The sequence below is a fragment of the Pelodiscus sinensis genome, chromosome 1 (genome assembly GCF_052426305.1).
Source record: "Pelodiscus sinensis isolate ZL-2025 chromosome 1, ASM5242630v1, whole genome shotgun sequence".
Classification (NCBI taxonomy): Eukaryota; Metazoa; Chordata; order Testudines; family Trionychidae; genus Pelodiscus; species Pelodiscus sinensis.
In genome coordinates, this window is record NC_143052.1 from 344,610,453 (window position 1) to 344,622,411 (window position 11,959).

General features: G+C 46.1%; 1 protein-coding gene across 4 annotated transcripts in view; it reads right to left on the reverse strand.

Moving 5' to 3' along the window:
• Positions 1 to 8,557, reverse strand: part of FAM168A (family with sequence similarity 168 member A) — a 372,849-nt gene extending 364,292 nt beyond the window's left edge. For all 4 annotated transcript variants that reach the window (XM_075919566.2, XM_075919569.2, XM_075919567.2 and 1 more), the window contains exon 1: positions 8,309 to 8,557. The gene's annotated coding sequence lies outside the window, so the exon portion shown is untranslated. The remainder of the gene's footprint in view (positions 1 to 8,308) is intronic.
• Positions 8,558 to 11,959: the final 3,402 nt, after the last annotated feature.

Below are 11,959 nucleotides of genomic sequence, written 5' to 3' on the forward strand. Positions count from 1 at the left end.
CCAAATACTGTCTAGACCATCCCTGATAGACATTTATCTAACCTACTCTTAAATATCTCAACAACCTCCCTGAGCAATTTATTCCAGTGTTTGACTACCCTGACAGTTAGGAACTTTTTCCTAATGTCCAACCTAAAACCTCCCTTGCTGCAGTTTAAGTCCATTGCTTCTTGTTCTATCCTCAGAGGCCAAGATGAACAAGTTTTCTCCCTCCTCCTTATGACACTCTTTTTAGATACTTGAAAACTGCTATCATGTCCCCCCTCAATCTTCTCTTTTCTAAACTAAATAAACCCAATTCTTTCAGCCTTCCTTCATAGGTCATGTACTCTAGACCTTTAATCATTCTCGTTGCTCTTCTCTGGACCCTCTCCAATTTCTCCACATCTTTCTTGAAATGTGGTGCCCAGAACTGGACACAGTACTCCAACTGAAGCCTAACCAGCGCAGAGTAGAGCAGAAGAATGACTCCTTGTGTCTTGCTCACAACACACCTGTTAATGCATCCCAGAATCATGTTTGCTTTTTTTGCAACAGCATCACACTGCTGACTCATATTCAGCTTGTGGTCCACTATAACCCCTAGATCTCTTTCTGCCGTATTCCTTCCTAGACAGTTGCTTCCCATTCTGTATGTGTGAAACTGATTGTTCCTCCTAAGTGGAGCACTTTGCATTTGTCTTTATTAAACTTCATCCTGTTTACCTCAGACCATTTCTCCAATTTGTCCTGATCATTTTGAATTATGACCCTATCCTCCAGAGCAGTCGCAACCCCTCCCAGCTTGGTATCATCCGCAAACTTAATAAGCGTTCTTTCTATGCCAATATGTAAATCGTTGATGAAAATATCAAACAGAACCAGTCCCAAAACAGACCTCTGTGGAACCCCACTTGATATGCCTTTCCAGTAGGATTGTGAACCATTAATAACTACTCTCTGAGTATGGTTTTCCAGCCAGTTATACACCCACCTTATAGTAGCCCCATCTAAGTTGTATCTGCCTAGTTTATTGATAAGAATATCATGCGAGACCGTATCAAACGCCTTAATATAGTCTAGGTATACCACATCCACTGCTTCTCCCTTATCCACAAGACTCATTATCCTATGAAAGAAAGCTATCAGATTGGTTTGACATGAATTGTTCTTTACAAATTCATGCTGGCTGTTCCCTATCACCTTGCCACTTTCCAAGTGTTTACAGATGATTTCCTTAATTACTTGCTCCATTATCTTCTCTGGTACAGAAGTTAAACTAACTGGTCTGTAATTTCCTGGGTTGTTCTTATTTCCCTTTTTATAAATGGGCACTATATTTGCCCTTTTCCAGTCTTCTGGGATCTCTCCTGTCTCCCATGATTTTCCAAAGATGATAGCTAGAGGCTCAGATACCTTCTCTATCAGCTCCTTGAGTATTCTAGGATGCATTTCATCAGGCCCTGGTGACTTGCAAGCATCTAACTTCCTGAAATCCGTTGTCTCTATTTTGCTGTTCTCCCTTCTACCCTTCCTTAGAATTGTGAACTCTGTGATTTCATGATCACTTTCACCCAAGCTGCCTTCCACTTTCAAATTCTCAACCAGTTCCTCCCTATTTGTTAGGATCAAATCTAGAACAGCTTCCCCCCGGTAGCTTTTTCAACCTTCTGAAATAAAAAGTTGTCTTCAGTGAAGTCCAAGAACTTATTGGATAGTCTGTGCCCCGCTGTGTTATTTTCCCAACATATATCTGTATAGCTGAAGTCCCCCATCACCACCAAATCTTGGGCTTTGGATGATATTGTTAGTTGTTTAAAAAAAGCGTCATCCACTTCTTTCATCTGGCAAGGTGGCCTGTAGTAGACTCCTAGCATGACATCACCCTTGTTTTTAACCCCTTTTAGCCTAACTCAGAGACTTTCAACACTTCCGTCACCTATGCCCATCTCCACCTCACTCCAAGTGTGTTCATTTTTAATATATAAGGCAACACCTTCTCTCTTTTTTCCCTGTCTATCCTTCCTGAGCAAGCTGTACCCTTCCATACAAACATTCCTATCATGTATTATCCCACCAAGTTTCTGTGATGCCAACAATGTCATAATTGTACTTATTTATTAGCACTTCCAATTCTTCCTGCTTATTACCCATACTTCTCGCATTTGTTTCTAGGCATCTAAGATACTGATTTGATCTTGCCTCCCAGTTTTGCCCTGACCCTCCTTTCTCTCTGCCATTATAGCCCATGTTCCCTCCAATTTCCAACCCATCTCCCAGGTTTCCATGTTCTCCACTTACTGTGGGCTTTGCTCACCTGTCCCCGTCGAACCTAGTTTAAAGCCCTCCTCACTAGGTTAGCCAGTCTGTGTCCAAAAAGGGTCTTCCCCCTCCTTGAAAGGTGAACACCATCTCTTCCTAGCAGTCCTTCCTGGAATAGCATCCCATGGTTGAGGAAGCCAAAGCCCTCCTGGCAACACCATCTTCGCAGCCAGGCATTCACCTCCAGGATGCACATGTCTCTGCCTGGGCCCCTACCTTCGACAGGAAGGATCGAGGAGAATACCACCTGCTCCAAACTCCTTCACCCATACTCCCAGAGCCCTGTAGTCACTCTTGATCCGCTCAGTGTCACACCGCGCAGTATCATTTGTGCCCACATGGATGAGTAGCATGGGGTAGTAGTCAGAGGGCAGGATAATCCTCGACAATGCCTCTCTAACATCTCAGATATGGGCCCCTGGCAGATAGCATTCCTCCCGAGATGAAATGTTCCCTGCTATGGTTCTGCATTTAAACTGTATTAGAACCTGGTCAGGCAGGCAGTACGGCTCAGTCCTAGCTTGCGCCAAGTCTGGGACCTAATCCCGCTGCGGTTCTGCATTTAAAGTGTATTTGGAGCCACGCGCACAGGCAGCCTGGCTCAGTTCCGGCTCACACCGGGTCCAGGAGGTTAGACCTGCCCCCCTACATAGGGGCTGCTGTATCAGAGGCAGCAGCGTGGTGCGACAGGCAACCGGTCCGCAATGGGAGCTCATTTTTAAACTGGCTCCCCTCATGAACCAGCTCCCAACTGACACCCCGCACTGCTGCCTCTAACAAAGAGGCAGCAGTGCCAAGAGGCTCCTCAGGAGGGGGGCCGGAGCACTCTGGCTGCTAGCCCCACCACTAGGAACTACAGAATAATCGAGAAACTGGTAAGAATTCATAAGAATTCAAATGAAATTAATAGGCAGCCAGTTTAAAACAAACAAAAGGAAGTTTTTCTTCACTCAGCACACAGTCAACCTGTGGAACTCCTTGCCAGAGGAGGTGGTGGAAACTAGGACTTTAACAGGGTTCAATAAAAAGCTAGATCAATTCATGAAGGTTAGGTCCACCAATGGCTATTAAGCAGGATAGGTAGGAATGGTATCCGTAGCCTCTGTTTGTCTGTAAATGGGTGACAGGAGAGGGATCACGTAAGGATTACCTGTTACGTTCCCTCCCTCTGGGACATCTGGTATTGGCCACTGTAGGCAGACAAGATATTGGGCTAGATAGATCTTTGGTCTGACTCAGTATGGCAATTCTTATGTTCTTAGGTTAATCGATTATTCAATTAACTGATATTTAACATCCCTAGTAACATGCATGGATAACATGACAGTGGAGGGCATTTAGAAGATTCTCATTCAACAGTTACAGTCACAAAAACACGACTAATTATGATATCTTACAAGAGTGCCAAAAAGTGCCTCAATGATTTACAGAGTCTCAAAGAGTTCACAAATTAAGCAAATCTGTTAATCTCAGGGCAGGATTAATAAAATATTTATTATTCCCTGAAAAAAACAAAGATGAAGATAGTTTTTTTTTATTGTTTGTAATATGTTTTTGCTATAATGCTCCCATCTGAAGAATAAGTGTGCTTGCTTTGAGAGAGCTGCAGGGTAATTTGCAACTGCAGGCAACTATAAAAGTCACAGACAGCAGAGAGAGAACAACATGCAGAAACTGGTCTGTTCAAGCAGTCTGGCTTACTGGAGATATTACAGTGTAGTCAGAGAATTCTGCAGCCTGGAAAAACCCCAATCAGGGAGTGAGGCAATGACTAGGAGTCTTTAAATGGGTGCCCTTGGTGGTCCAACAGGGAAAAAAATACAGGTGCAGAGATTCTGAAACTCACAACAATATTTAGAGACCTATTGAGAACAATGTCTGTTTGAATCACAGGTTTTAATTTAGCCTTCATTACATGACCTGAAACAATTTTCATGTGGGTACAAGAACAGCTTGAGAGAAGTTCTACTACGGGTTGAACTTCTCCAGTCCAACACCCTCGAGATCTGACCAGTGACGAACCAGAGAATTTTCCAAATCACTGGCGGTCAGGATTGTCTAGCAGCATTACCAACACTTCCACTGGTTATTGTGCTCTTAGAAGACATTTATGAGTAAATTACAGCTGAACAGCACAGAACACTGAGAGCTAGACTGGTGGCTGGGAACAAACTTTATGGGACTACAAAAAAACCTTGGCCACACCCATAAGTGGACATCCAGCTAACTAGAATCATGCCAGACCACAGAGGTTGCTGAACCAGTGTGCCTGACTAGAAAGGTCCAACCTGCAATATAAGATTGTCAAAGAACAAAGGAAATGAACAAGAAATACTATACGAGAAACAAGATGGGAGAGGTAATATATCTTAATGGATGATTTACATTTTTCTTCAAAACAACAGAAAACTGCATAAAAACCACCTGACTCATTAAATGATACTATATCAGGTATTTGTACGAAATCATTATTTGAATATGAATTACATTGTTTAAACTTTAAACTCAATTATTTCTTTAAAATCCTCATTAAGAGTAGTTCATCCACTGAAACGTTCAATTATCACTGAATTTGACAGGTAGTTTAGCATCAGCTGCATACAAAAATTAACAGTTGCATTAGATTCAGCTTCATTAGGGAAGAACAATGTATAGATATTTTACATCATAATTTTTGTGCTCCACACATGTATCATTTATGTTTCACTGTAAACAATCCATTACAAACAAATTCACAACTAACCCATTAAACTGTTTAGCTTCTAATCTGCTTGTTCTTTAACAGAAAAGGGTGAAAAATATATTCAAAATGTCTCATTTACCACTTAGCATAATCTTTCTATAAGCATAACCTTTCTATAAGCATAACCAAGTATTTTAATCAACCAAAAAGGATCCAACATTTTACAGACAGAAAAAGGACTTGTCTTTATGCCAGTATATAAAATAATAAACATAAGACATTTGAAATTTAAAATTATTATACATGAACATTCCATATCATTTTGTTATGATGAAAAATCCAAAGTTAGAATTTTAAGCAATCAATTAAATCAACCAATCAGAATATAACTGAGAATTTAAATATTTTAATTTACCTTAGAAAAAAAGTTAAGAAAAAACTCCTACGGAACTTGATTACCTGACTTTCATTTGAGACAATAAGTATCAGCTCTCATTGTCACGTTAGCTTAAAATAAAATTAACTCATTTAAATCCTTTCAATAATTGTACATATTTAATAAGGACAAGCATTAAACATATCAGTTTTATTTAATGTACTAAACTGTAAAGGTCAAGAGAAAACTAGTTAAAATTCAAAAGAGGTGCAGTTCAGTAAGAAAGAAAAAAATCATTTTGATCTCATAGTACTAATTTCCATTTTTCCTTTATATCACTCACCAACTCAGTTTGTGTTCTAATCAACAACCACTTCACAGTTAACACTTCGTGAAATAATGCAGTGGATGCAATCAGGTTCAGCAAAATATTTCCCTAAACATGTTTCCATCATCCACATTCCTTAAAAATGTTCTACTTTCCTCCATCATAATTTTTCACTGAGAATAAACATACTACTTAATCTTAAATCATATTTTGATTAAAACATAAATAGAGTTTATTTTTGGTTAACACAATGTGCCTTTGTCTGGGGAAAAATTCACTTAACCTGCTCATTTTTCTACATTTGACAGTATTCAGCACCAACTGAATTCCTTTTGGATGAAATTCAATCTATGAAAATACAAGCTAAAACCTGAAAGCTTATTATCAAGCAGTGAAGAAAAAATAACCAGTACAAAACATTCTTGCCAATGAATATTTATTGCATTTCCATATTTCACTGCTCCTCTGTTTACATAGAGGACTGTAGCCAAGACTCCTTTCTGGTATTATTAGCCCACAATATAATGATGGACTTAATTGCCCTGAAAACCATGACATCAATCAATTTTTTAGAAGAAAATCCCCACCTCACCCCCCCTTTTTTTTACAATGGTAAAATAGTATATAGGAGGAAAATTAAAGCAGCATTCTCTCTCTCAACCTCATGTTTTCAGGCTACAGATATGTGCTGACATCCTCAATCTCATCAAATCTGTGTCATTTTAAACCCTGCATTCCAATATGACACAAAATGGACTAGGGAGACCACATAATTCATTTCTTCCCCACCACAAAGTTACACAACAATCCATTTTTATCCTCCACACTTTACCCCACAAGCTCCTTTACATTAACTACACATTCCTGTACTGTATGCTGCAAACCAGAAGCATCCATTCATTTTTAAATAGTCCTTCTGCATCAACCTGCATGGATTTCCAATAGTCTACAAAAACTTAGGTTTAAAATACAGCCTTTATATGGATGAGAAATAATAAACAACCTTAACCAAGACCCCAATGATTTAATTTCCGTTTTTTAATTCCCTGAAAGGAAAGGCGAAGGTTGAAATGGAACCCACTTTCTTACCTCCCCCAACTTCATGTTCTTGCCAGATCCTGTTTCCCTCATGCCAGTTCCCTGTATGATTGCCAAGTCCCTATGACTCCTTCCTATCGCCTGCCAGCTCTACCATAACCCTGCCAATTCCTCTCACCCCTGCCAGCTCTTCCCTTAGCAGCTGCCCTTATGCCCATACCACCTATGCCAGCTTTCCACATACAACTTGTCTTGCTGCCAAACTCCTGCATTTATTGTTTATATATATAAAGTGCAGCCTATCACAAGAGCTCAGGGCACATACACTAGTACCCATTATTCCAGCTTCCCACATACCATCTTCAGCTCTCTGTTACCTTTCTTTCTAGCACTTCCACCACCATCATCCAATCTCTCTCCTGCTACCATCTCCCACAGGCCTCACCTTCTTTATATCCCCAAATGCTCTCACATTCCAGCTCTTCACATGTGCGCCATGCCTAGCAGATCCTTCCTGCTGTAATACCTTCCTATTTCCTTCAAACCCCCAAAACCAACCCTCTTTCCAAGCACCAATGTCAAACCCCTTGTTACCATCCACGCATACCATCCACACATACCAGCTTCCCTCATTCTTCCCCAGACTCACATGGCAGCTGCCCCCAAAGCAGCTCCCTGTGCCAGTTCTTTCCACAAACCAATTCCCCCTTATGTCTCCATGGCAGCCCTGTACCAACATGCTACCCCATGGCAGTCACCTATGTCCATACCAGCTGCATGCCTCTACATTAGCACCGCCCCCAACAGGTTCTTCCATGCCAAATGACCCTCAGACCAGCTCCTCTCTTCCCCCCACCTCTGTGCAGGGTCCTTCTAGCCCAAAATCAGCTCCCTGTGCCCCATATCAGCTCTGCACAGATGCACTTTACCAGCGTCACATACACGGGGTGCCCTTTTGCCAGCTCCTTTCACAGACCCTGACCCTGGACCAGCTCTCCCTAGACACATCCTGCCCCATACCAACACCCCCCACACACCCTGCCAGGCCTCCTCACAACTCTCCCTCCCCCCCCATATCATCTCCACCTATTTCCCAGCTGAGAGCTCCCCCCCCCCCACGCACAACTGCCCCCCCGCTCCCGTAAAAACTCCCCCAGCTCCATACCAACCCCTCCCATCTGCCCCCTGCTCCTGTACCAGCCCCCTCCCATCTGCCCCCGCCCCCGTACCAGCCCCTCCCATCTGCCCCCTGCTCCTGTACCAGCCCCTCCCATCTGCCCCCGCCCCCGTACCAGCCCCTCCCATCTGCCCCCTGCTCCTGTACCAGCCCCTCCCATCTGCCCCCTGCTCCTGTACCAGCCCCCATACCTGCCCCCCCGGCCCATACCAGTCCCCACATCTCCCCCCGCTCCCGTACCGGCCTCCCCCTACCTGCCCCCCTTGCCACCGAATTAGCCCCCACCCCTGCCCCCCAATCCCGTACCAGCCCCCACACGTCCCCCCACCCCTGTACCAGCCCCCCATCCCGGCCTGGGATGCGGTGGCTCCTGGCCCCCGGGGGGGGGGGCTCCTCACCGCTCACCTGCGGGAGAACGAGGTGGCGGCGGCGTCCCCGCTCCCGGTGTCCGTGGCGGTGGCTGCGCGGCTTCCCCTCCTCCGCCTCCTGTCTCTTCCCGCAGCAGCCAACGAGTGGGGGAGGGGACGGGCCGAGGGGAGGGGGGAGAGTACCACCAGCGGGACCGTTAGAGACCAGCCGCGAACTACAACTCCCTACAGGCCACGCTCCGGCACGCCAAGGCCGCTAGGCGCTGGCGCTAGCGAGGCATGCTGGGAGCTGAAGTCTTCCTCTCTCACGTGGCCTCTTCCCCGGGAGGCAAGGGGCGGCAATGCATGCTGGGATTTGTAGTATCCGAGCATTAGCTCGGTGGCAGCGCTCGCCACACTGCACGCGGAAGTGTTGCATGCCGGGAATTGTAGTTTGGGGGGGGCACTACGGTCGACGGTGCTGGGAGTTGTAGTCTTCCGATGACCGGGACAGACTGCGGCCCACGCGACACAGGAGCACGGCCTGCTGGGGCACGCAGCCAACGCTCCAGGGCCGGGGAGGCGAAGAGCAGCGCGGACAGGGATCCCGCTGGAGCAGGGCACAAGGGTGGTGCACGGCATGCTGGGATCTGTAGTCCCAGAGAGGCCGGCTGCGGGAGGCGGCCGAAGCACAGCATGCTGGGACCTGTAGTCATGGAGCGTGGCATGCTGGGACTTGTAGTCACTAGACAAGATGCCAGAACACCCACCCTGGGGGACTGTTAGACCCCAGCTGTGAACCTCGTTTGTGCAGGGAGAGGGCCCACAGGCCGGGGATTTGTCCCCCTCCCCTCCTGGCTCCCTTTGCCTGCCTAGAGCAACCCTCCACCCCCCAGGAATACAAGTCAAACGGTCTGTCTTGGAAAAACAAGCGGCACCTTAGAGACTAGCAGATTTATTAGGGCATCAGCTTTGGTGGGTTAAACCCACTTCACCCTATGGATGGAGTGAAAGTTACAGAAGAAGGAATGCATATAAGGAAGAAGTTGCTTGTGTTAATGGCACATAAGAACGGCCATACTGGGTCAGACCAAAGGTCCATCTAGCCCAGTATCCTGTCTAGCAACAGTGACCAGTGCCAGGTGCCCCAGAGGGGGTGGACCGAAGACAATGATCAAGCAATTTGTCTCCTGCCATCCTTCTCTAGCCTTTGACAAACAGAGGCCAGGGAAACCATTCCTTACCCCCGGCATGAATTTATCTAGCTCTCTTTTAAACTCTGTTATAATCCTTCACAGCCTCCTCTGGCAAGGAGTTCCACAGCTTGTTTCCCAAACAGAAAGCTCAAATACTGGACTGTCCTGTTCAAAACCAGACACCTGACAACCAGGGCCGGATTAAGGACAAGGCTACCGAGCAGCTGCCCGGGGTGCCAACCTAAGGGGGGCGCCTGATTGAAGTGGTAAGGGGCGCCATGTGCCTGGGGGTGGGGCCATGCATACGCCACACACCTGGGCGCGCAGCACCCCTTACCACTTCAATCAGGTGTCCCCAATAGGTTGGCACCCGGGGGCACAGCCGCGCATGTGCCACTTGCCCAGGGGCGCGGCACCCCTTACCATGTCAATCAGGCGCCGTGCGCCTGGGGGCAGGGCTGCGCATGCGCCGTGCGCTCACTGCCCAGGGCGCAAGTATGGCTCAGTCCAGCCCTGCTGGCAACCCTATTATTCAATCCTAAATTAACAGTGTTGAATTTGTAAATGAACTCCAGTTCAGCTGTCTCCCTTTGTAACCGTTTTTTGATTCAAGTAATGGACCATTCTGCCAGGTGCGAGCAGGCCTGGCCGATGAGGGGGCAAAGAGGGCAGTTGCCACAGTGCTTGGTGATAGCAGCAATGGCAGCCAGAGCCCCAGGCCTTTTAAATGGCTGCTGGAATGCTGTGCCACGTGCGCCATGCAGCTCTGAGGACTGGGGAAGGCGTGCAGTGCTCTGCGGGTGCAGAGGGCTGGCTGTCCCTGACCCCGCCCCTTCTGCCCAAGGCCCCGTCCATTCTAGGAGCACAGAGCTGTCCCCCCACACCTTGCCTGGGGCTCTCACAGGGCTGCCCGCTCACCTGGATGTGAGCAAGAGCATCTCTGAAAAATCTGACAGGGAAGTAATGGGTCCTTTTCCTCCGTGGATTTTAGAAAAGCATTGTCTCTAGGCTGAAGTCTAAAATAATGAAGTTAACTCTGCATTTTCAGATTTCTTCAGTGACCAAATAGGATGGATTTCTGACCATTGCCAGAAAAAAGATAGCTGTTTCAATGCAACAACTTCACTAAAAGACAAGCACTGCATTCTTCTGCATTCCACACATCCCTGAGGAGAAAGAGCAGAGCAAGGATAGGAGAAACTGTGTGTCGTGGGGGGCGGGAGGAGAAATGAATTATGTTAGCCAAAATCTGCTCTCAGTTTACTTATTGCTATATTCAGCTAACACTTCTTTACTTCCCCCGGGTGTTCTGTGTGAGGATAACATTAGAGATTGGGAAATGCTAGTAATAGGGGCCAAGCAAGTATTTAATATAGCTAGTTGGCCCAGGTCAGTTATTGATGGAGTCAACAGGAATTAGACCAGCAACTTCTAGGGGAGTAAATTAAATCTGTGCTGAGCATGTTGGAAAATCCCACCTTATTTGTGACTTTCCCAAGGTCAGGCACAGAGGAAATATGTGGCAGAACCACTATCAAAATAAGTCCAGATAAGAATGATGGCTCAATTGATTCGTCTTCAGAAAGCCACTTCTGAGCCTCTCTATAATAAGACCATTGTGTGCATTGGTGTAAGTCAGGGCAGAAACATACCTGTGTAGGGCTGGCAGGGACTTCCAAAAGTCATATAGTACAGCTGCTGAGCTGTGGCATGATACAGAATGTGTCTCCCTTCCCCATGTTTGGACTGTCTATTGAACTAAGATTCCCAAACTGGGTATTAACTATTTATTCCAGCCTCATTTATGTGTGCTATTTAAAGCTGTGTGATGTCCAACTTCTTCATACTCACTTTTCTGTAAATACCAGCATTGAACAGAATATGAAGAGGAGCTACCTTCGGCACTGTTAGGCATGGTCCAGTTCTTTTTTAAGCCCTTTTTGCCATGGATCTAAATGGGGGTAGCCCCTTAACACACCCTTCACAGTAGTTCTTGATCTGTGCTGTTGAGGAGGTGAACGTTGCAGGGAAGGAGAACATTCAGCTAAAGCAGAAGGAAACTTTCCCACAGCGGGAACCCTCCTTCCCGATGATGTCATGGTATCCTTTCGCACTGAGGATACCTCTCTGGGGAGAGGGAATTCCAGTTATTAGACAGAAACAGATATTATGAATGGGGGATTGGATCATTAGAAACATAAATAGCTGGGTTCGCAATGACCAGGAGAACTGCATGGTAACTTGCCTGCCTGTGGTGAAGGTTGTGGATCTCTCAAGACATCTGATAGACTTATGCGTAGTGTTGGGGAGAAGCTGGTGGCTGTGGCACATGTAAGTATCAGTGACATGAGGAAGGCTAGGAGAGAGGTCTTGGAGGCCAAATGTAGGCTACTAGGTGATTGAAGTCCAGGATCTCCATGGTAATGGTCTCTGAAATGCTTCCAGTTCCATGCACAGAGTTAATTCGACAGGCAGAACTGCAGGGTCCCAATGAGATGATGATGTAGGGGGAG